A 24,786-nucleotide genomic window follows, 5' to 3' on the forward strand; every position below is an offset into this window, starting at 1 on the left:
GCAATCCGGATACGAGCAATCCCGTATCCGGGATCCTATTTATAGCCTCAAGCTCATTACCATAACGCAACGTTAACTATTCATGAAAATCGCAAATGAAATGAAATAAATATATTTGCTCTCAAGCTTAGCCTTTTGTTAACAACACTGTCATCTCAGATTTTCAAAATATGCTTTTGAACAATAGCTAAACAAGCATTTGTTCAGTTTTTCCCAAAATATTATTTGTGTAGGACAAATCGCTCCGTTTTGTTCATCACGTTTGGGTAAGAAAAAACCCGAAAAGTCATTACAACGCAAACTTTTTTTTCCAAATTAACTCCATAATATCGACAGAAACATGGCAAACGTTGTTTAGAATCAATCCTCAAGGTGTTTTTCACATATCTGTCGATGATAAATCATTCGTGGCAGTTTGGTTTCTCCTCTGAAGAAATGGAACGCGCAGGGACCTGGAGATTACGCAATAATTTCGACGCAGGACACGGGGCGGACACCTGGTAAATGTAGTCTCTTATGGTCAATCTTCCAATGATATGCCTACGTCACAATGCTGCAGACACCTTGGGGAAACGACAGAAAGTGCAGGCTCATTCCTGGCGCAGTCACAGCCATATAAGGAGACATTGGAACACAACGCCTTCAGAATCTGGGGCATTTCCTGTATGAAATTTCATCTTGGTTTCGCCTGTAGCATTAGTTCTGGGGCACTCACAGATAATATCTTTGCAGTTTTGGAAACATCAGAGTTTTTTCTTTCCAAAGCTGTCAATTACATACATAGTCGAGCATCTTTTCATAACAAAATATCTTGTTTAAAACGGGAACGTTTTTTATCCAAAAATTAAAAGAGCGCCCCCTATCTCGAAGAAGTTAAAATCCCCAGCTACAATAAATGCGGCCTCAGGATTTAAGGTTTCCAGTTTCCAGTTGAATGAAATTCTTTCAGGGCTGTCGAGGTGTCTGTTTGGGGGGAATATACACGACTGTTATTATGAACGAAGAAAATTCTCTATAGCAAAGCTATGCTCACTGAGTCTGTACAGTCATTTTGTGAAAACTTGGTTGGCTAGCGACCTCAGACCTCACAAACATAAAGGGCAATGGGTTCTATAACTGATTCAAGTATTTTTTATCCAGAACCTAATTGGGATGTCAAATTTTATGTTCCTTTTGATGGCATAGAAGGCCCTTCTTGCCTTGTCTCTCAGATCGTTCACAGCTTTGTGGAAGTTACCTGTGGCGCTGATGTTTAGGCCGAGGTACAGTATATGTTTTCGTTCTTTGCTATAGAGCCAATCAGATTGGAGAAGTGGTTTACCCATACATCTCCAATTTGAATAGATACCTCTTTGTGTTTTTGTTTAGTGTTTTCCAATGTTCCCAGAAGGGGTTAGAGTCTATGTACTCTTCAATTACATTGAGCTGATTTCTGACTGGTTGGGTTGGCATGGTCTAGTAACTAGTCTAACTGTCTGGTTGGGTTGGTCTAGTAACTAGTCTAACTGTCTGGTTAGTTTGGCATGGTCTAGTAACTAGTCTAACTGTCTGGTTGGGTTGGTCTAGTAACTAACTGTCTGGTTGGGTTGGTCTAGTCTAACTGTCTGGTTGGGTTGGTCTAGTAACTAGTCTAACTGTCTGGTTGGGTTGGTCTAGTAACTAGTCTAACTGTCTGGTTGGGTTGGCATGGTCTAGTAACTAGTCTAACTGTCTGGTTGGGTTGGTCTAGTAACTAGTCTAACTGTCTGGTTAGTTTGGCATGGTCTAGTAACTAGTCTAACTGTCTGGTTGGGTTGGTCTAGTAACTAGTCTAACTGTCTGGTTGGGTTGGTCTAGTAACTAGTCTAACTGTCTGGTTGGGTTGGCATGGTCTAGTAACTAGTCTAACTGTCTGGTTGGGTTGGCATGGTCTAGTAACTAGTCTAACTGTCTGGTTGGGTTGGTCTAGTAACTAGTCTAACTGTCTGGTTAGTTTGGCATGGTCTAGTAACTAGTCTAACTGTCTGGTTGGGTTGGTCTAGTAACTAGTCTAACTGTCTGGTTGGGTTGGCATGGTCTAGTAACTAGTCTAACTGTCTGGTTGGGTTGGCATGGTCTAGTAACTAGTCTAACTGTCTGGTTGGGTTGGTCTAGTAACTAGTCTAACTGTCTGGTTAGTTTGGCATGGTCTAGTAACTAGTCTAACTGTCTGGTTGGGTTGGTCTAGTAACTAGTCTAACTGTCTGGTTGGGTTGGTCTAGTAACTAGTCTAACTGTCTGGTTGGGTTGGCATGGTCTAGTAACTAGTCTAACTGTCTGGTTGGGTTGGTCTAGTAACTAGTCTAACTGTCTGGTTGGGTTGGCATGGTCTAGTAACTAGTCTAACTGTCTGGTTGGGTTGGTCTAGTAACTAGTCTAACTGTCTGGTTAGTTTGGCATGGTCTAGTAACTAGTCTAACTGTCTGGTTGGGTTGGTCTAGTAACTAGTCTAACTGTCTGGTTAGTTTGGCATGGTCTAGTAACTAGTCTAACTGTCTGGTTGGGTTGGCATGGTCTAGTAACTAGTCTAACTGTCTGGTTGGGTTGGTCTAGTAACTAGTCTAACTGTCTGGTTGGGTTGGCATGGTCTAGTAACTAGTCTAACTGTCTGGTTGGGTTGGTCTAGTAACTAGTCTAACTGTCTGGTTGGGTTGGCATGGTCTAGTAACTAGTCTAACTGTCTGGTTGGGTTGGTCTAGTAACTAGTCTAACTGTCTGGTTGGGTTGGCATGGTCTAGTAACTAGTCTAACTGTCTGGTTGGGTTGGTCTAGTAACTAGTCTAACTGTCTGGTTGGGTTGGCATGGTCTAGTAACTAGTCTAACTGTCTGGTTGGGTTGGTCTAGTAACTAGTCTAACTGTCTGGTTGGGTTGGCATGGTCTAGTAACTAGTCTAACTGTCTGGTTGGGTTGGTCTAGTAACTAGTCTAACTGTCTGGTTAGTTTGGCATGGTCTAGTAACTAGTCTAACTGTCTGGTTGGGTTGGCATGGTCTAGTAACTAGTCTAACTGTCTGGTTGGGTTGGTCTAGTAACTAGTCTAACTGTCTGGTTGGGTTGGCATGGTCTAGTAACTAGTCTAACTGTCTGGTTGGGTTGGCATGGTCTAGTAACTAGTCTAACTGTCTGGTTGGGTTGGTCTAGTAACTAGTCTAACTGTCTGGTTGGGTTGGTCTAGTAACTAGTCTAACTGTCTGGTTAGGTTGGCATGGTCTAGTAACTAGTCTAACTGTCTGGTTGGGTTGGTCTAGTAACTAGTCTAACTGTCTGGTTGGGTTGGTCTAGTAACTAGTCTAACTGTCTGGTTAGTTTGGCATGGTCTAGTAACTAGTCTAACTGTCTGGTTGGGTTGGTCTAGTAACTAGTCTAACTGTCTGGTTGGGTTGGTCTAGTAACTAGTCTAACTGTCTGGTTGGGTTGGCATGGTCTAGTAACTAGTCTAACTGTCTGGTTGGGTTGGTCTAGTAACTAGTCTAACTGTCTGGTTGGGTTGGTCTAGTAACTAGTCTAACTGTCTGGTTGGGTTGGCATGGTCTAGTAACTAGTCTAACTGTCTGGTTGGGTTGGTCTAGTAACTAGTCTAACTGTCTGGTTGGGTTGGTCTAGTAACTAGTCTAACTGTCTGGTTAGTTTGGCATGGTCTAGTAACTAGTCTAACTGTCTGGTTAGTTTGGCATGGTCTAGTAACTAGTCTAACTGTCTGGTTGGGTTGGCATGGTCTAGTAACTAGTCTAACTGTCTGGTTGGGTTGGCATGGTCTAGTAACTAGTCTAACTGTCTGGTTGGGTTGGCATGGTCTAGTAACTAGTCTAACTGTCTGGTTGGGTTGGTCTAGTAACTAGTCTAACTGTCTGGTTAGTTTGGCATGGTCTAGTAACTAGTCTAACTGTCTGGTTAGTTTGGCATGGTCTAGTAACTAGTCTAACTGTCTGGTTGGGTTGGCATGGTCTAGTAACTAGTCTAACTGTCTGGTTGGGTTGGTCTAGTAACTAGTCTAACTGTCTGGTTAGTTTGGCATGGTCTAGTAACTAGTCTAACTGTCTGGTTAGTTTGGCATGGTCTAGTAACTTGTCTAACTGTCTGGTTAGGTTGGCATGGTCTAGTAACTTGTCTAAATGTCTGGTTAGTTTGGCATGGTCTAGTAACTAGTCTAACTGTCTGGTTGGGTTGGTCTAGTAACTAGTCTAACTGGTGTAACTGTTTCTGGTTGAGTCTCATGTGGTTACATCGGCTGGCCGTCCCGTTAGAACTGGTTGTCACGATCCCAGCCACAAGCCACCGGTGAACAGATGTTTTTTATGCCACTTTTCCAGGGAATGCTTTGAAAGTGTTAAGAGTTTTAGCTGTATGACAGAGTTTTCATGAATTGTATCGTTTCTAAGCCGTCTCTCTCTTCCAGATCAGTGAGCAGGACAGGAACAGGGCTTCTCTCTGGCCCAGAGGAGCGGAAGGAAGGACAGCTAGTGTCTGTGGAGAGTATGGAGAGTGGCCCGGGGGGGACAGCTAGTGTCTGTGGAGAGTATGGAGAGTGGCCCGGGGGGGGGGCTAGTGTCTGTGGAGAGTAAGGAGAGTGGCCCAAAGGAGAGGAAGGAAGGACAGCTAGTGTCTGTGGAGAGTATGGAGAGTGGCCCGGGGGGGGGGGCAGCTAGTGTCTGTGGAGAGTAAGGAGAGTGGCCCGGGGGGGGGACAGCTAGTGTCTGTGGAGAGTAAGGAGAGTGGCCCAAAGGAGAGGAAGGAAGGACAGCTAGTGTCTGTGGAGAGTAAGGAGAGATGCCCCGGGGGGGGGCAGCTAGTGTCTGTGGAGAGTAAGGAGAGTGGCCCAGAGGAGAGGAAGGAAGGACAGCTAGTGTCTGTGGAGAGTAAGGAGAGATGCCCCGGGGGGGGGGGGGCAGCTAGTGTCTGTGGAGAGTAAGGAGAGTGGCCCAGAGGAGAGGAAGGCAGGACAGCTAGTGTCTGTGGAGTTTCTTCTTAATCAGACAGTCGTGTCCCTTCAGTCGACTCCCTTCTGAGTTCCTGTTAATTACCGCAGGAAGCTGCTGTACTGTGGAACATATGGTCTGCAAGGACACTGTGTAGGTTCTGGAGACGTTTGGCAGTTGTTGATGCTTTGCTCTGTGACATGTTCTGTTCTTGATTTGATAGTTCACGTGATGTCCCAGAAAACCTGGAACATTCCCAGAACATTAGCCAAGTTTGATTAGGATCCTAACATCCCAAAAACATTCAAATAATGTTTTTGATAACAAAATGTATTTACATTTTTTATTTTTAATGACATGCCTTTGGAATGATTTCCTAACATTTACTACAATGCAGTGCAATACACATTTAACAACAACCACAGAACATTCCTCAAAAGTTCTAATTTGGTTTTCAGGTAATATAACACAATGTACCAGTAATGTTTTCCCAGCAAACTAAAATTGGTTTTGTGAAAGTTCCCAGAACATTTGTTAGGTTGCAGCAAATGTTCTCATAACAGAAGAACTGTCCAGTCGTGCTGATGATTATACAATGTTCGTATAAAACATTTGCCTGATGTTTGCAAGAATGTCACCAGAACACATTTAGTCTGTTCTTTAAAGGTTCCCAGAAATGTTTAGGTTTTGAGAACATTGTGGGCATATGACAAGAGACAGGTTCCCAAAACACTAAAACTGCCCAGTTGTGCTGACATCCAGATAATGTTTGTATCAGGGTGCAAAAAAACCCATTTATTTGATGTTGCAGGAATGTTGACAGAACAGCCTTTCAGAGTTCTTTAAAGGTTCCCAGAACATGTAATTCGGTTGTGAGAACAGTGTGTATACATTACAAGGTTCCCAAAAAACAAAATATGCTCAGTTATAATGACATTTGTACAACGTTTAAGTTGCGCTGGACATTCCCTTTATGTTGCAAAAAATATTCTTATGATGGTTGCACATAACATTCTCACGATGTTCCTTAATGTTCCACAATTTCCAAATAAGTCTGTTTTTATGATGTTGATAGGATATTTGTTTCATGTTTAACATAATATTCCATTGATGTTAAAACTTCTTATGGGCAGGTAGCGTCCCACCTGGCCAACATCCGGTGAAATTGGAGAGCGCGAAATTCAAACTACAGAATTATAAATATTTAACTTTCATAAAATCACAAGTGTAACACATCAAAATAAAGCTTAACTTCTTGTGAATCCAGCCGCTGAGTCAGATTTAAAAAAGGCTTTACGGCGAAAGCAAACCATGCGATTATCTGAGGACAGCGCCACGCATACAAAACCATGAAAACATATTTCAACCAGGCAGGTGCAACACAAAAGTCAGAAATAGCGATAAAATTAATTCCTTTGAAGATCTTCTTCTGTTGGCACACCAAAAGGTCCCCGTTACATCACAAATGGTAATTTTGTTCAATAAAGTCCTTCTTTATATCCATAAAAACTCAGTTTAGCTGGTGCGCTTCAGTCAATAATCCACCCAGTTTCCCTCCATCAAAATTCATACAAAATGAATCCCAAACGTTACTTATAAACTTTTCCAAACAAGTCAAATAATGTTTATAATCAAACCTTAGGTACCCTAATACGTAAAAATAAACGATACAATTTAAGACTGAGAATCGTTATTGTCTTTACCAGAGAAAAATACCAAAGAACGCCCTCTCTTCCACGCGATTAGAAACGCTACAGCCAAAATGGGAACCATCTAGAAAAACTACAATTTCTGGCTCATTTTTCAAAAAACCAGCATGAAACTCTTTCTAAAGACTGTTGACATCTAGTGGAATTCCTAGGAACTGCAATCTGGGAGATCTTATAATAAAAGTGACAGCCATTGAAAATACTGGTAGGCTGAATTATTTTTTTGGGGGGGATGGTTTGTCCTCGGGGTTTCACCTGCCATTTCAGTTCTGTTATACTCACAGACATTAGTTTAACAGTTTTAGATACTTTAGCATGTTTGCTATGCAAATCTACCAATTATATGCATATCCTAGCTTCTGAGCCTGAGTAACAGGCAGTTTACTTTGGGCACGCTTTTCATCCGGACTTGAAAATACTGCCCCCTACCCAAGAGAGGTTAACGCAGTATATATTTGACCTTGTCTTGGAGGTCCTTAGAACATTTCCGGTTTTACCGCAGCATTCTGAACATACACATACGTATATATATATATATATATATATATATATATATACATACGTATAACTCTTTGAAGCAGATTGGAATACATCCCCGTGATGTTTCTCTCTGGAAGTTATGGCATTTCACAACTGTATTGAAGGTGTTTTCAAGCCAGGTCTTTTATCCACCAGGGAAGTTGTCTTACAGCCTATTTTTCCAGTATATAGACATAGCAGTCTATCAGGAATTCCATGCTTCTTTTTTAACATTCTCATATCTAAAAGTTGAAAATTTAGGCTCAGATATTCCGTACTCAAAGATAATGTTTTTATTCTGTCCAGATGTATCAATCCAGTCAGAAATGCAGAATTTAGAATAACTGTAAAAAATAAAACATTACGTAAAAATGTAGTCTTCAACCTTATAAAAAACACACCTGATATAATTCCTACTTTGAGAAGCTTGATATGGTTCCCCTGTCTTGATACGGTTCCCCTGTCTTGATATGGTTCCCCTGTCTTGATACGGTTCCCTTGTCTTGATATGGTTCCCCTGTCTTGATACGGTTCCCCTGTCTTGATATGGTCCCCTTGTCTTGATACGGTTCCCCTGTCTTGATATGGTTCCCCTGTCTTGATACGGTTCCCCTGTCTTGATACGGTTCCCCTCTCTTGATATGGTTCCCCTGGCTTGATACGTTCCCCTGTCTTGATACGGTTCCCCTGTCTTGATACGGTTCCCCTGTCTTGATATGGTTCCCCTGTCTTGATACATTCCCCTGTCTTACATTTACATTTAAGTCATTTAGCAGACACTCTTATCCAGAGCGACTTACAAATTGGTGCATTCACCTATGACATCCAGTGGAACAGTCACTTTACAATAGTGCATCTAAATCTTAAAAGGGGGGGGGGGTGAGAGGGAATACTTATCCTATCCTAGGTATTCCTTAAAGAGGTGGGGTTTCAGGTGTCTCCGGAAGGTGGTGATTGACTCCGCTGTCCTGGCGTCGTGAGGGAGTTTGTTCCACCATTGGGGGGCCAGAGCAGCGAACAGTTTTGACTGGGCTGAGCGGGAGCTGTACTTCCTCAGTGGTAGGGAGGCGAGCAGGCCAGAGGTGGATGAACGCAGTGCCCTTGTTTGGGTGTAGGGCCTGATCAGAGCCTGGAGGTACTGAGGTGCCGTTCCCCTCACAGCTCCGTAGGCAAGCACCATGGTCTTGTAGCGGATGCGAGCTTCAACTGGAAGCCAGTGGAGAGGGGTGACGTGAGAGAACTTGGGAAGGTTGAACACCAGACGGGCTGCGGCGTTCTGGATGAGTTGAAGGGGTTTAATGGCACAGGCAGGGAGCCCAGCCAACAGCGAGTTGCAGTAATCCAGACGGGAGATGACAAGTGCCTGGATTAGGACCTGCGCCGCTTCCTGTGTGAGGCAGGGTCGTACTCTGCGGATGTTGTAGAGCATGAACCTACAGGAACGGGCCACCGCCTTGATGTTGGTTGAGAACGACAGGGTGTTGTCTAGGATCACACCAAGGTTCTTAGCGCTCTGGGAGGAGGACACAATGGAGTTGTCAACCGTGATGGCGAGATCATGGAACGGGCAGTCCTTCCCCGGGAGGAAGAGCAGCTCCGTCTTGCCGAGGTTCAGCTTGAGGTGGTGATCCGTCATCCACACTGATATGTCTGCCAGACATGCAGAGATGCGATTCGCCACCTGGTCATCAGAAGGGGGAAAGGAGAAGATTAGTTGTGTGTCGTCTGCATAGCAATGATAGGAGAGACCATGTGAGGTTATGGTTCCCCTGTCTTGATATGGTTCCCCTGTCTTTATACATTCCCCTGTCTTGATACGGTCCCCTGTCTTGATATGGTCCCCCTGTCTTGATACATTCCCCTGTCTTTATACATTCCCCTGTCTTGATACGGTTCCCCTGTCTTTATACATTCCCCTGTCTTGATACGGTTCCCCTGTCTTGATACGGTTCCCCTGTCTTGATACGGTTCCCCTGTCTTTATACATTCCCCTGTCTTGATACGGTTCCCCTGTCTTGATACGGTTCCCCTGTCTTGATACGGTTCCCCTGTCTTGATACGGTTCCCCTGTCTTGATACGGTTCCCCTGTCTTGATACGTTCCCCTGTCTTGATATGGTTCCCCTGTCTTGATACATTCCCCTGTCTTGATACATTCCCCTGTCTTGATACGGTTCCCCTCTCTTGATATGGTTCCCCTGTCTTTATACATTCCCCTGTCTTGATACGGTTCCCCTCTCTTGATACGGTTCCCCTCTCTTGATACGGTTCCCCTGTCTTGATACGGGTCCCCTGTCTTATATATATATATATATGCCATTTAGCAGACGCTTTTATCCAATGCGACTTACAGTCATGTGTGCATAGATTCTACGTATGGGTGGTCCCGGGAATCGAACCCACTACCCTGGCGTTACAAGCGCCATGCTCTACCAACTGAGCTACAGAAGGCCCTGTCTTGATACATTCCCCCCTGTCTTGATACGGTTCCCCTGTCTTGATATGGTTCCCCTGTCTTGATACATTCCCCTGTCTTGATATAGTTCCCCTGTCTTGATATGGTTCCCCTGTCTTGATACATTCCCCTGTCTTGATATAGTTCCCCTGTCTTGATATGGTTCCCCTGTCTTGATATGGTTCCCCTGTCTTGTCAGTATATCCCTGGGTTCGTAATGTCTGAGAAGGCTGAAAAGGATCTGTGGAATTCCTGATTGACTATAAACTGGAAGAAGAGGATTGACGAGAGCTGGTGATGCAGAGGATAAAATACCTCGGGAACAAGACTGTCCAAGCACAAACATATTGAGATGAATAAACTAGGAGCCATGAATACACGTTATAAATCAGACCTTAAACTGTGCATGCTCGAATACGCATTAAAACTCTGCCCATCATTCACCTTTTATGGTGAAAATAATGCCTTTATTTCCTGTAGATTTTGTAAGTATTGGAAACAGGCCAAGACAGTACCTAAAATAAATATTAATGGTGAACTTGATGAAATTTAAAATGCTTTAAATTGAGATGTTGTGTCACTGGCCTACACACATTACACCATAATGTCAAAGTGGGATTATGTTTTCAGAATGTTTACTAATGAATTAAAAATGAAAAGATGAAAAGGTGACTTTAAAACAGTTACAGAGTTTAATAGCTGTGATAGGAGGAAACTGAGGATGGATCAACAACATTGTAGTTACTCCACAATACTAACCTAAATGACAGAGTTTAATGGCTGTGATGGGAGAAACCTGAGGATGGATCAACAACATAGTAGTTACTCCACAATACTAACCTAAATGACAGAGTTTAATAGCTGTGATAGGAGGAAACTGAGGATGGATCAACAACATTGTAGTTACTCCACAATATTAACCTAAATGACAGAGTGAAAAGAAGGAAGCCTGTACAGAATACAAATATTCCAAAACATACATCCTGTTTGCAACAAGTCACTAACTAACATGCTGACGAGACTGGACACGTCGTGTGCGCGAGCGTGGCAAAATAAATATAGAAATCCATGTTATTCAATTATTGCACCCACACTGTGCCAACGAGCGTCTGCAATGCCAGGGGCTAAAATAGAAGTCATTCCTATTTCTGACGCAGATCGCGCTGAAAGTCCTGCCTCTCCCATCTCCTCATTGGTTTAAAGAAGCAGGTACCCACGTGCCATCTCTTCATTGGTTAAACCCACGTGGGTGATTGAAAGATTAATTTTGTTGCCGGTTGTCGTGGTAAACTATGACAGTTTAGATGCGATCACCATATAAGTTCAAAGATGAAAAAGCCTGTAAGGAGGAGAGATGAATAGAAATGATTCGGTTGGTCGTTTTATGTGTGGATTAATTGTCAGAGTAGAGGAACTTGTGCATTTCAGGTAAGATAACAACTCAATGTTTATATCCCAGGACAAATTAGCTAGCAACAGTAAGTTTGTTTTGATATTTTAACCTTCGTGTCATGATCGCATTTGGTGTAGGGGGACAAAATAAATGTATGCACGATAGCTCACGATGGCGCACGATTGCGCACGATGGCTCACGATGGCTCACGATGGCTCACGATAGCTCACGATGGCTCACGATGGCTCACGATAGCTCACGATGGTTCACGATGGCGCACGATGGCTCACGATGGCGCACGATGGCGCACGATAGCTCACGATGGCTCACGATGGCGCACGATAGCTCACGATGGCTCACGATGGCTCACGATGGCGCACGCGTGCAGCCGGTTTGGGTTCCGTGTAAGGCATTTCAGTAAAACTGCAAAACATAAGAACTTTATGTCCTGAATACAAAGTGTTATGTTTGGGGCAAATCCAACACATCACTGGGTACCACTCTTCATATTTTCAAGCATGGTGGTGGCTGCATCATGTTATGGGTATGTTTGTCATCAGTAAGGACTGGGTAGTTCTTTAGGATAAAAATAAACTGAATAGTTTTAAGAACAGGCAAAATCCTGGAGGAAAACCTGCTTCAGTCTGTCGCTAGGATAATAATTCACCTTTCAATAGGACAATAACCTGTAACACAAAGCCAAATCTACACTGGAGTTGCTAAGTCAAGGGGTATGAATAGTTTCTGAAGGCAGTGTATGTATTATGTTTCTAAATGAATTATTGTCTATTGGAGAAAATTGACATTACAGTATTCAGACGTAGCCTATAAACGTCAATGGAAAACATCAACTGTCTGTTACACTTCAGATCAGATAAAGCAAAATACTTGACATAGTTGATCTATTTAGCCTACTACTACGAAGTGGGTCCAATGAGAGATGAAAGAAATGGCAGCCTATCCTAACTTGTAGCCCTAAAGGCTATTTCGCAAGTAGCCAATGAAACCATCACAGTCAGAAAAGGAGAGGAATTTATTTAGCAATGATCATGGACATGAAATACACTGAACAAAATATAAATGTTCTGGAGTGTTCTGAGGACCTCTCAGACAAGGCCAAATATATACTGCCTGAATATCAATGGAATATTATGTTAAACCTGAAACAAATATCCTATCAACGTCATAAAAACAGACTTATTTGGAAATTATGGAACGTTATGTAACATTGTGGGAATGTTATGTGCAACCATCATAACAATATTCTTGTAACATCGAAAGACCAGGTGTTCTGTCAACATTCGGACGTTATAGGAATGTCCTGTGCAACCTAACTTTTAAACATTATAGGAATGTCCTGTGCAACCTAACTTTTAAACATTATATAAATGTAATCAGAAAATACACATTTTGTGTTTTGGGAACCTTGTAATCTATCCACATTGTCCTCACAACCTACTTACATGTTCTGGGAACCTTTAAAGACCTCTGAAAGGCTGTTCTGTCAACATTCTTGCAACATCAAATAAATGTTATTTTTTGCACCCTGATACAAACATTATCTGGATGTCAGCACAATTGGACAGTTTTAGTGTTTTGGGAACCTGTCTCTTGTCAATGTTCCCACAACCTAAAGAAACATTCTAGAAACCTTTTAAATAAGAGACTAATATCACATTTCAGGTGAAACCCAGATGCAGACAACGTTGAAGTAACAACAGTTATTAATCCAACAGGGGCAGGCAAAAGGCAGGTCAAGGGCAGAGGTCAGTAATGGAGATAGGTGGGGCAAAGGTACAGGACGGCAGGCAGGCCAGGTCAGGGCAGAATGGTCAACACCGGAAAAACTAGAACACAGGAACAATCGAGAGACAGGAGCAGAGGGAAAACCACTGGTAGGCTTGACGAAACAAAAGTAACTGGCAACAGACAAACAGAGGACACATGTATAAATACACAGGGATACTGAGGAAGATGGGCGACACCAGGAGGGGGGTGGAGACAGGTGAAACAGATCAGGGTGTGACATCAGATCAGGGTGAAACAGATCAGGGTGTGACACCAGATCAGGGTGAAACAGATCAGGGTGTGACACCAGATCAGGGTGTGACACCAGATCAGGGTGAAACAGATCAGGGTGTGACACCAGATCAGGGTGTGACACCAGAAGGGGGGTGGAGACAGGTGAAACAGATCAGGGTGTGACATCAGATCAGGGTGTGACACCAGATCAGGGTGTGACACCAGATCAGGGTGTGACATCAGATCAGGGTGTGACACCAGATCAGGGTGTGACACCAGATCAGGGTGTGACACCAGATCAGGGTGAAACAGATCAGGGTGTGACACCAGATCAGGGTGAAACAGATCAGGGTGTGACACCAGATCAGGGTGTGACACCAGATTAGGGTGAACCAGATCAGGGTGTGACACCAGATCAGGGTGAAACAGATCAGGGTGTGACACCAGATCAGGGTGTGACACCAGATCAGGGTGTGACACCAGATCAGACAACACAATGTGTTCTGGGAACGTTCTTATAACTTCAGGTGAATGTTTTGTCACCCTAAAAGAAACATTGTAGAATCATCAAATCAAATTGTATTAGTCACATTCACATGTTTAGCAGATGTTATTGTGGTTGTAGCGAAATGCTTGTTTCCAGCTCAGTGCAGTGCAGTAAAATCTAACAAGTAATGTTAGAGCCGATTTGGACATATTTGTATAAAAGACCGAACATATGGAGCTCCATGTATATTTGTGTAAATATATTAAATATGAATGTAAATGATGAAATATTAGGTACGTACCTTTATGATTTATATTTACCCGATTGAGATATATTAATTTGTTGTTAGTGTAACTCGGACATTTGGCCCCCCCTCTTGCCTGTTCATTGTATTGTGTTAATTTTGTTAGGATAAAGGCAGGAAGTTGGGCCTTCGGGAGAGGGAGTCCTTGCTAGACGCGGGAGCGGTATAGTTTTTTGACCATACAGACATACAGACATACAGACATACAGGTCATAATATGTATTTTCCATATCAAGTATTTTGTGCTTTAAGTTGATTGGAGACTCATTTATTTGTTAGATATAAGAAGAATAAACATTTTTGTTGCACCATATCCCTGGATGTCATGGAATGTTTGGCCGTTTGGAAACCTTGAGTGTGGACTGTATGCGTACCAAACAACCCCGCTTCAGGCTTGGGCAGTGGCTATGGTAAAGACGAAAGGAAGCCACTACAATCAATATCTAACAATTTCTCAACAATAATCACAATACACACAAATCTAAAGTAAAGGAATGGAATTAAGAAAATATAAATATATGGACGAGCAATGTCAGAACGGCATAAACTAAGATACAGTAGAATAGGATATAATACAGTATATACATATGAGATGAGTAATGCCAGATATGGAAACATTATTAATTAATGTGACTAGTGTTACATTATTAAAGTGGCCAATGATTTAAGGTATGTGTATATAGGCCTCTAATATGTTAGTGGTGGCTGTTTAACAGTCTGATGGCCTTGAGATAGAAGCTGTTTTTCAGTCTCTCGGTCCCAGCTTTGATGCACCTGTACTGACCTCGCCTTCTGGGTGATAGCGGGGTGAACAGGCAGTGACTCGGGTGGTTGTTGTCCTTGATGATCTGTTTGGCCTTCCTGTGACATCGGGTGCTGCAGGTGTCCTGGAGGGCAGCTAGTTTGGCCCCGGTGATGCGTTGGGCAGACCGCACCACCCTCTGGAGAGCCTTACGGTTGAGGGCGGAGCAGTTGCCGTACCATGCGGTGATCTGTACAAGTTTGAGGGTTTTAGGTGCCAAGCCACATTTTTTCAGCCTCCAGACCTTCTTCACCACACTGTCTGTGTGTGTGAACCTTTTCAGTTTGACCGTGATGTGTAGAGGATCATCTGCACAACTGGCCAGTGTTTTGTGAACACATCTTTTGTGAAGACCCCTCAATGTTCTCAATGTTCTCACCAGACTGTTCCCACAACCTAATGAATGTCCTCCATACAACATTATGCTCTGATTGTTGACCTCCATACAACATTATGCTCTGATTGTTGACATGGATGGAGACAGAGACAGGGATAAAGACATGGATGGAGACAGAGACATGGATAGAGACAGGGATGGAGACACAGAGAGGGATGGAGACAGAGACATGGATGGAGACAGAGACAGGGATGGAGACAGAGACAGGGATGGAGACAGAGACAGGGATGGAGACAGAGACAGGGAGGGAGACAGAGACAGGGAGGGAGACAGAGACAGTGATGGAGACAGAGACAGGGATGGAGACAGGGACAGGGATGGAGACAGGGACAGGGATGGAGACAGAGACAGGTATGGAGACAGAGACATGGATGGAGACAGAGACAGGGATGGAGACATGGATGGAGACAGAGACAGGGATGGAGATAGAGACAGGGATGGAGACAGAGACATGGATGGAGACAGAGACAGGGATGGAGACATGGATGGAGACAGAGACAGGGATGGAGACAAGGATGGAGACAGAGACAGGGATGGAGACAGAGACAGGGATGGAGACATGGATGGAGACAGAGACAGGGATGGAGACAGAGACCATGGTTGGAGACAGAGACAGGGATGGAGACAGAGACCATGGTTGGAGACAGAGACAGGGATGGAGACAGGGATGGAGACAGAGACAGGGATAGAGACATGGATGGAGACAGAGACAGGGATGGAGACAGAAACATGGATGGAGACAGAGACCATGGTTGGAGACAGAGACAGGGATGGAGACATGGATGGAGACAGAGATGGAGACAGAGACAGGGATTGAGACAGAGACAGAGATAGAGACAGACATGGTTGGAGACAGTCCCCTCATCAACAACAACTCCAATAGGGTCTGTAGAATGATGTAACAGTATAACTTTAGACCGTCCCCTCATCAACAACAACTCCATAGGGTCTGTAGAATGTATATATGGTGTCATTCCATGGGTCTCTGAATAACACAGTGTGTTGCTGACCTTGTACCTTGTCCTCCACCTATTCCATGGGTCTCTGAGTAACACAGAGTGTTGCTGACCTTGTACCTTGTCCTCCACCTATTCCATGGGTCTCTGAATAACACAGTGTGTTGCTGACCTTGTACCTTGTCCTCCACCTATTCCATGGGTCTCTGAATAACTCAGTGTGTTGCTGACCTTGTACATTGTACTCCACCCATTCCATTGGCTACAATGTGAATCACTGTGTATGGAATACATCATCATCACATGTCCTCTTACTGTGCACAATAAAACTTGCTAACCTAGCAACAACATGCTTACTGAATTAAAGGGCAACTACACTCAAAAATGGAAGTTTCTTCTGCCCTGCTGGAAGTGTCTGTCTGCCCTGCTGCTAGCCAACATCCAGGGTTGATGTGTCTGTCTGCCCTGCTACTAGCCAACATCCAGGGTTGATGTGTCTGTCTGCCCTGCTGCTAGCCAACATCCAGGGTTGATGTGTCTGTCTGCCCTGCTGCTAGCCAACATCCAGGGTTGTTGTGTCTGTCTGCCCTGCTGCTAGCCAACATCCAGGGTTGATGTGTCTGTCGCCCTGCTGCTAGCCAACATCCAGGATTGATGTCTGCCCTGCTGCTAGCCAACATCCTGCTGCTCCACTGGGTTCCTGTGTGTCCTGCTGCTCCACTGGGTTCCTGTGTGTTCTGCTGCTCCACTGGGTTCCTGTGTGTCCTGCTGCTCCACTGGGTTCCTGTGTGTCCTGCTGCTCCACTGGGTTCCTGTGTGTCCTGCTGCTCCACAGGGTTCCTGTGTGTCCTGCTGCTCCACTGGGTTCCTGTGTGTCCTGCTGCTCCACTGGGTTCCTGTGTGTCCTGCTGCTCCACCGGGTTCCTGTGTGTCCTGCTGCTCCACTGGGTTCCTGTGTGTTCTGCTGCTCCACTGGGTTCCTGTGTGTCCTGCTGCTCCACTGGGTTCCTGTATGTCCTGCTGCTCCACTGGGTTCCTGTATGTCCTGCTGCTCCACTGGGTTCCTGTATGTCCTGCTGCTCCACTGGGTTCCTGTGTGTCCTGCTGCTCCACCGGGTTCCTGTGTGTCCTGCTGCTCCACTGGGTTCCTGTATGTCCTGCTGCTCCACTGGGTTCCTGTATGTCCTGCTGCTCCACTGGGTTCCTGTATGTCCTGCTGCTCCACTGGGTTCCTGTGTGTCCTGCTGCTCCACTGGGTTCCTGTATGTCCTGCTGCTCCACTGGGTTCCTGTATGTCCTGCTGCTCCACTGGGTTCCTGTGTGTCCTGCTGCTCCACTGGGTTCCTGTATGTCCTGCTGCTCCACTGGGTTCCTGTATGTCCTGCTGCTCCACTGGGTTCCTGTGTGTCTTGCTGCTCCACTGGGTTCCTGTATGTCCTGCTGCTCCACTGGGTTCCTGTATGTCCTGCTGCTCCACTGGGTTCCTGTGTGTCTTGCTGCTCCACTGGGTTCCTGTATGTCCTGCTGCTCCACTGGGTTCCTGTGTGTCTTGCTGCTCCTGCCACCAAAGCAGTCGGCTCTAGCTGCCATTACACAGAATTCACTGTCATTAGGTGGAACCCTGCTTCTGTTTTCAGGAACAATCGTTTTTCTTCTGTCCTGTTAGACTGATAAGGCTGAATGTCACGATCTGGATCCCTGACACACACACTCGCTCTTTTCCCTTACATATGCTAATGATGCTGTTGGTGGCTTGGTCACAGTTGGAGAGAGAGAGGGGGGAGCAGAAGGAGGAAAGAGGGAGTTAGAGGGACATTAGGACAGCAGCTGTATGCCTTTCAGTAGAATGACTGCTGTCACTTTCACTACCTCTCTCTCTTCAATGTCAAGTGAAATAGATCATAAACAAACGTGAAATAAACAATAAAAAATGAACAGTAAACATTGCACTCTCAAAAGTTACAAAGGAATAAAGACATTTCAAATGTCATATTATGTCTATATACAGTGTTGTAACGATGTGCAAATAGTTAAAGTACAAAAGGGAAAATAAATCAACATAAATATGGTATTTACAATAGTGTTTGTTTGTCACTGGTTGTCTTTTCTTGTTGCAACAGGATATTTTTGCAGAATTCTGCCAAGTTTCAATTTGGTTTTGTACCATTTTGTGACTTTTTGGTTGGTGAGCGGACCCCACACCTCACAAACATAAAGGGCAATGAGTTCTATAACTGATTCAAGTATTTTTAGCCAGATGCTAATTGGTATGTCAAATTTGATGTTCCTTTTGAATGTGTAGAAGGCCCTACTTGCCTTCTGTCTCACATCATTCGCAGCTTTGTATATGTTACCTGTGGAGCTGATGTTTAGGCCAAGGTATGTATAGTTTTTTGTGTGCTCTAGGGCAACAGTTTCTAGATGGAATTTGTATTTGTGGTCCTGGCAACTAGACCTTTTTTTTGGAACGCCATTATTTTTGTCTTGCTGAGATTTGCTGTCAGGGCCCAGGTCTGGCAGAATCTGTACAGAATATCTAGGTGCAGCTGTAGGCCCTCCTTGATTGGGGACAGAAGCACCAGATCAGCAAACAGTAGACATTTGACTTCAGATTCTATTAGGTTGGGGCCGGGTGCTGCGGACTGTTCTAGTGCCCAATTCGTTGATACACAGTTGAAGTCAGAAGTTTAAATACACTTAGGTTGGAGTCATTAATTAAAACTTGTTTTTCAACCACTCCCCAAATTTGTTAACTTAAAGATCGGGTGAATTTTTTCTACTTTTTGTTAAAAATCACGCAAAATGTCAACATCCTGCTACTCATGCCAGGAATATAGTATATGCATATGATTAGTATGCGAGGATAGAAAACACTCTGAAGTTTCTAGAACTGGTTAAATCATGTCTGTGACTATAACAGAACGTGTGTAGCAGGCAACACCCCAAGGAAAACTGTTCACCAAAAAATATATATATATATCCCTCCGCCAGTTCTCTGTATTGTCTATGGCAAGGGGGACAATAGATAGCGCCCCGTTTACAATGCCTACAGCTTCCACACGATGTCGCCAGTCTTGGCAATTGGGTTGAAGTTAATCCTTGGTGAAATGAAGAATAGGCTCTTCCTGTCATCGAGTACACCGGAGGAAGTTTTGAAAGAGAGAATATCGACCAAGATTTCAATACCTGCTGCTATTGAATACAGATCGCCCCGTGATCAATTTGATCGATTATTAACGTTTACTAATACCTAAAGTTGGATTACAAAAGTAGTTTGAAGTGTTTTGTCAAAGTTTATAGGCAACTTTTTTAATTTAAAAAAATGACGTTGCGTTTTGGAAAGCTGTTTTTTCCTGGATCAGACGGGCTTCATAAATTGACATTTTGGGTATACATGGACGGATTTAATCGGAAAAAAGACCCAATTGTAATGTTTATGGGACATATTGGAGTGCCAACAAAGAAGCTCGTCAAAGGTAATGAATGTTTTATATTTTATTTCTGCGTTTTGTGTAGCGCCGGCTACGCTAATTCTTTTGTTTACGTCCCCTTCAGGTATTTCGGGGGGGGTTGCATGCTATCAGATAATAGCTTCTCATGCTTTCGCCGAAAAGCATTTTAAAAATCTGACATGTTGGCTAGATTCACAATGAGTGTAGCTTTAATTGAGTACCCTGCATGTGTGTTTTAATGAAAGTTTGAGTTTTAGCGAGTACTATTAGCATTTGGTGTTGCGTATTTGCATAGCGTCTCACCTTGCTCTAAGAGGTTTTACAAACTATAGTTTTGGCAAGTCAGTTAGGACATCTACTTTGTGCATGACACAAGTAATTTTTCCAACAGTTGTTTACAGACAAATGATTTCACTTACAATTCACTGTATCACAATTCCAGTGGGTCAGAAGTTTACATACACAAAGTTGACTGTGCATTTAAACAGTGTGGAAAATTCCAGAAACTGATGTCATGGCTTTAGAATCTTCTGATAGGCTAATTGACATCATTTGAGTCAATTGTGCCTCTTTGCTTGACATCATGGGGAAATCAAAAGAAATCAGCCGAGGCCGCAGACAAAAATTGTAGAACTCCACAAGTTTCGTTCATCCTTGGGAGCAATTTCCAAAAGTCTGAAGGTACCACGTTCATCTGTACAAACAATAGTACGCAAGTATTACACCATGGGACCACGCAGCCGTCATACCGCTCAGGAAGGAGACGCTTTCTGTCTCGTAGAGATGAACAAACTTCGGTGCGAAAAGTGCAAATCAATCCCAGAACAACAGCAAAGGACATTGTGAAGATGCTGGAGGAAACAGGTACAAAAGTATCTTTATCCACAGTAAAAACGAGTCCTATATCGACATAACCTGAAAGGCCACTCAGCAAGGAAGAAGCCACTGCTCCAAAACAACCATAAAAAAGCCAGACGACTGTTTGCAACTGCACATGGGGACAAAGATCAAACTTTTTGGAGAAATGTCCTCTGGTCTGATGAAACAAAAATAGAACTGTTTGGACATAATGACCATCGTTATGTTTGGAGGAAAAAGGGGGAGGCTTGCATGCTGAAGAACACCATCCCAACCGTGAAACACGGAGGTGGCAGCATCATGTTGCGGGGGTGCTTTGCTGCAGGAGGGACTAGTGCACTTTACAAAATAGACGACATCAAGAGAAAGGAAAATTATGTGGATATATTGAAGCATCATCTCAAGAGATCAGTCAGGAAGGTAAAGCTTGGTTGCAAATGGGTTTTCCAAATGGACAATGACCCCAAGCATACTTCCAAAGTTGTCGCAAAATGGCTTAAGGACAACAAAGTCAAGCTATTGGAGTGGCCATCACAAGCCCTTAGCTCAATCCGATAGAAAATGTGTGGGCAGAACTGAAATAGTGTGTGCCAGCAACGAGGCCTACAAACCTGACTCAGTTACACCAGCTCTGTGAGGAGTAATGAGACAAAATTGACCCAACTTTTTGTGGGAAGCTTGTGGAAGGCTACCCGAAACGTTTGACCCAAGTTAAACAATTTAAAGGCAATGCTACCAAATACTAAATGAGTGTATGTAAACTTCTGACCCACTGGGAATGTGATGAAATAAATAAAAGCTGAAATAAACCATTCTCTCTACTATTATTCTGACATTTCACATTCTTAAAATAAAGTGGTGATCCTAACTGACCTATGATAGGGAATGTTTACAAGGTTGAATGTCAGGAATTGCGACAAGCTGAGTTTAAATGTATTTGGCTATGGTGTATGTAAACTTCTGACTTCAGCTGTATATGTTGAATAGGGTAGGACTCAAGCTGCATCCCTGTCTCACCCCACGGCCATGTGGAAAGAAATGTGTGTGTTATTGGCCAATTTTAACCTCACACTCATGCCACATTGAGTCAAAATATTTTTTGAAATCAAGAAAGCAGACTTTACCTCTTTTGGTTTGTATTTTTGTCAATTAGGGTCACGAATATTCCCGAAGGTGGCTCCCCTTCTTGTTCGGGTGGCGCTCGGCGGTCGTCGTCGCCGGTCTACTAACTGTTACCGAAGGTGGCTCCCCTTCTTGTTCGGGTGGCGCGGTCTACTCTAACTGTTACCGAAGGTGGCTCCTCTTCTTGTTCGGGTGGCGCTCGGCGGTCGTCGTCGCCGGTCTACTAGCTGCCACCGATCCTTTGTTCCGTGTTCGTTTGGTTTTGTCTAATTGTTTTCACCTGTTCATTGTTTGGTTGTTAGGGTGGGGTTATTTAAGTTAGTTTAGCCCGCTTCTGTTTGTGCGGGCTTGTTGTTCTGTATTTGTGAGAGGTGTTAGTGGTTTGTTGGGTTTTCTCGCTGTCCTGGTATTTTACCTATGGGTACCTAAGGGTATTTACTATTTAGTTCTTTTGATTTTGGACATTTAAGCGTGTTTTTTCCCGCATCCTTTGCTCTCTGCGCCTGACTCCACACCCATCCTTTGCTCTCTGCGCCTGACTCCACACCCATCCTTTGCTCTCTGCGTCTGACTCCACACCCATCCTTTACTCTCTGCGCCTGACTCCACACCCATCCTTTACTCTCTGCGCCTGACTCCACACCCATCCTTTGCTCTCTGCGCCTGACTCCACACCCATCCTTTGCTCTCTGCGCCTGACTCCACACCCATCCTTTGCTCTCTGCGCCTGACTCCACACCCATCCTTTGCTCTCTGCGTCTGACTCCACACCCATCCTTTGCTCTCTGCGCCTGACTCCACACCCATCCTTTGCTCTCTGCGCCTGACTCCACACCCATCCTTTGCTCTCTGCGTCTGACTCCACACCCATCCTTTGCTCTCTGCGTCTGACTCCACACCCATCCTTTACTCTCTGCGCCTGACTCCACACCCATCCTTTGCTCTCTGCGCCTGACTCCACACCCATCCTTTGCTCTCTGCGCCTGACTCCACACCCATCCTTTGCTCTCTGCGCCTGACTCCACACCCATCCTTTGCTCTCTGCGCCTGACTCCACACCCATCCTTTGCTCTCTGCGCCTGACTCCACACCCATACACTCATTGAGCGTTACATGTGCAGGGTGAATACATGGCCTGTCTTACTGTAATTTGGTAAAAAGCCAATTTGACAGTTGCTCAGTACATTGTTTTCACTGTGGAAAATGTACGAGTCAGCAGAGTAGAATTATCTCTCCCTCTTTTAATCTATCTCTCTATCTATCCATCTATATCTCTCTAGCTATCCATCCATCCATCCATCTCTCTCTCTCTCTCTCTCTCTCTCTCTCTCTCTCTCTCTCTCTCTCTCTCTCTCTCTCTCTCTCTCTCTCTATATATATTTCTCTCTCTATATATTTCTCTCTCTATATATTTCTCTCTCTATATATTTCTCTCTCTCTCTCTCTATATATTTCTCTCTCTCTCTATATATATATTTCTCTCTCTCTCTCTATATATATTTCTCTCTCTCTCTCTATATATATTTCTCTCTCTCTCTCTATATATATTTCTCTCTCTCTCTCTATATATATTTCTCTCTCTCTCTCTATATATATATATTTCTCTCTCTCTCTCTCTATATATATATATTTCTCTCTCTCTCTCTCTATATATATATATTTCTCTCTCTCTCTCTCTCTCTATATATATATTTCTCTAAGTCTCTATATTTCTCTCTCTTCAAACAGAATGAATGAAGAGTGAAAGGAGGGCTGTAGTGTTTTCAGTGTGCGAAGGGAACTCTTTGGATTCTCACTGAGGCTTCTTATCAACAGGTGTGTGATGGAGCAGCTCCAGCCGGAGTAGCTGGACATCATGTCACGCTGGGACACACAGATCTGTGGAAACACGACTACTACTACTAAATACTACTTTGGTAGACTGGGGGAAGTCCTACTTCTATGATCAGGTAGGAATGGAGATTCTACATGTTCAACGCTTGACTTGAGTGAATATTAGCTCAACAACATAGTGTTGCTCCTGTACCTAAATATAAACAGGCCCTTATTTCAGTTCATATCAAGCGCTAGATGTGTTGATAGGAAATAATCAACAACACCTTGGTATGCTTGTTTAACGTAATAGGACAAATTAAGAAGCAAAACCTCAGTCTTTGGCTTGACTTTAATGCTGTTTTAATCTAACTCTAACTTCCCTTTGAGGGTTTCCGGCTGCCTGTGTATGTGATGGTGCCAGATTGGAGCCAGACAGGTGGACTGAAAGACAGTTAAAGGCATGTAGTGTTTCTAGGTAGTCAGACTGAAAGACAGTTAAAGGCATGTAGTGCTTCTAGGTAGTCAGACTGAAAGACAGTTAAAGGCATGTAATCTCTAGGTAGTCAGACTGAAAGACAGTTAAAGGCATGTAGTTTCTAGGTAGTCAGACTGAAAGACAGTTAAAGGCATGTAATCTCTAGGTAGTCAGACTGAAAGACAGTTAAAGGCATGTAGTGTTTCTAGGTAGTCAGACTGAAAGACAGTTAAAGGCATGTAGTGTTTCTAGGTAGTCAGACTGAAAGACAGTTAAAGGCATGTAGTGTTTCTAGGTAGTCAGACTGAAAGACAGTTAAAGGCATGTAGTGTTTCTAGGTAGTCAGAGGCTGAAGGTTGAGATGATCTTCAGGGGTGATTTGTCTGTCTGTCTGCCTGTCTGTCTGTCTGTCTGTCTGTCTGTCTGTCTGTCTGTCTGTCTGTCTGTCTGTCTGTCTGTCTGTCTGTCTGTCTGTCTGTCTGTCTGTCTGTCTGTCTGTCTGTCTGTCTGTCTGTCTGTCTGTCTGTCTGTCTGTCTGTCTGTCTGTCTGTCTGTCTGTCTGTCTGTCTGTCTGTCTGTCTGTCTGTCTGTCTGTCTGTCTGTCTTTATAGTGAGAAAAGCCAGAAAACAACAAAGCCTGTAAAGAAAGTGTCAGCCAGAAAGATGATGAAGAGGATGGTCTGAGTTGTGAGGTGACACATCCAGGGGGTGATGTGTAGGTCAGCATGTGTGAGTGAGTTAGTCACCCTGTGTTGTACAGCTATCACAGTGTCACACACAGCTCTCAGACCCTCACCCCAACCATGTTCTTCATCATTTGACGATGTGGACTTGGACTGACCTGAGATGTGGAGAAGGAGAAGTGGATGGAGGGAGGGAAACAGAGACACAGTAACCTCTGCCAATCCCTTTTATAACAGATACAGTAGTTAGTAGATAGTTAGGTAGTTGTGCTTTCTAAATTCATTTAAATTCAATTCAAAGAGCTTTATTGCGAAGAATACAGCATGTTTACATTGCCAAAGCTAGTGAAGTAGATACTAAACAAAAAGAACAGTAAACATTACAGAGTTGATTTCAAATGTC

General features: G+C 43.9%; 1 protein-coding gene across 5 annotated transcripts in view; it reads left to right on the forward strand.

The window, feature by feature from the left end:
* LOC124048028 (signal-induced proliferation-associated 1-like protein 2) overlaps positions 1 to 24,786 on the forward strand; it is a 393,892-nt gene that overhangs the window by 54,650 nt on the left and 314,456 nt on the right. For all 5 annotated transcript variants that reach the window (XM_046368394.1, XM_046368390.1, XM_046368391.1 and 2 more), the window contains exon 2: positions 23,226 to 23,359. The gene's annotated coding sequence lies outside the window, so the exon portion shown is untranslated. The remainder of the gene's footprint in view (positions 1 to 23,225; positions 23,360 to 24,786) is intronic.

Source organism: Oncorhynchus gorbuscha, linkage group LG11 (genome assembly GCF_021184085.1).
Source record: "Oncorhynchus gorbuscha isolate QuinsamMale2020 ecotype Even-year linkage group LG11, OgorEven_v1.0, whole genome shotgun sequence".
Taxonomy (NCBI): Eukaryota; Metazoa; Chordata; class Actinopteri; order Salmoniformes; family Salmonidae; genus Oncorhynchus; species Oncorhynchus gorbuscha.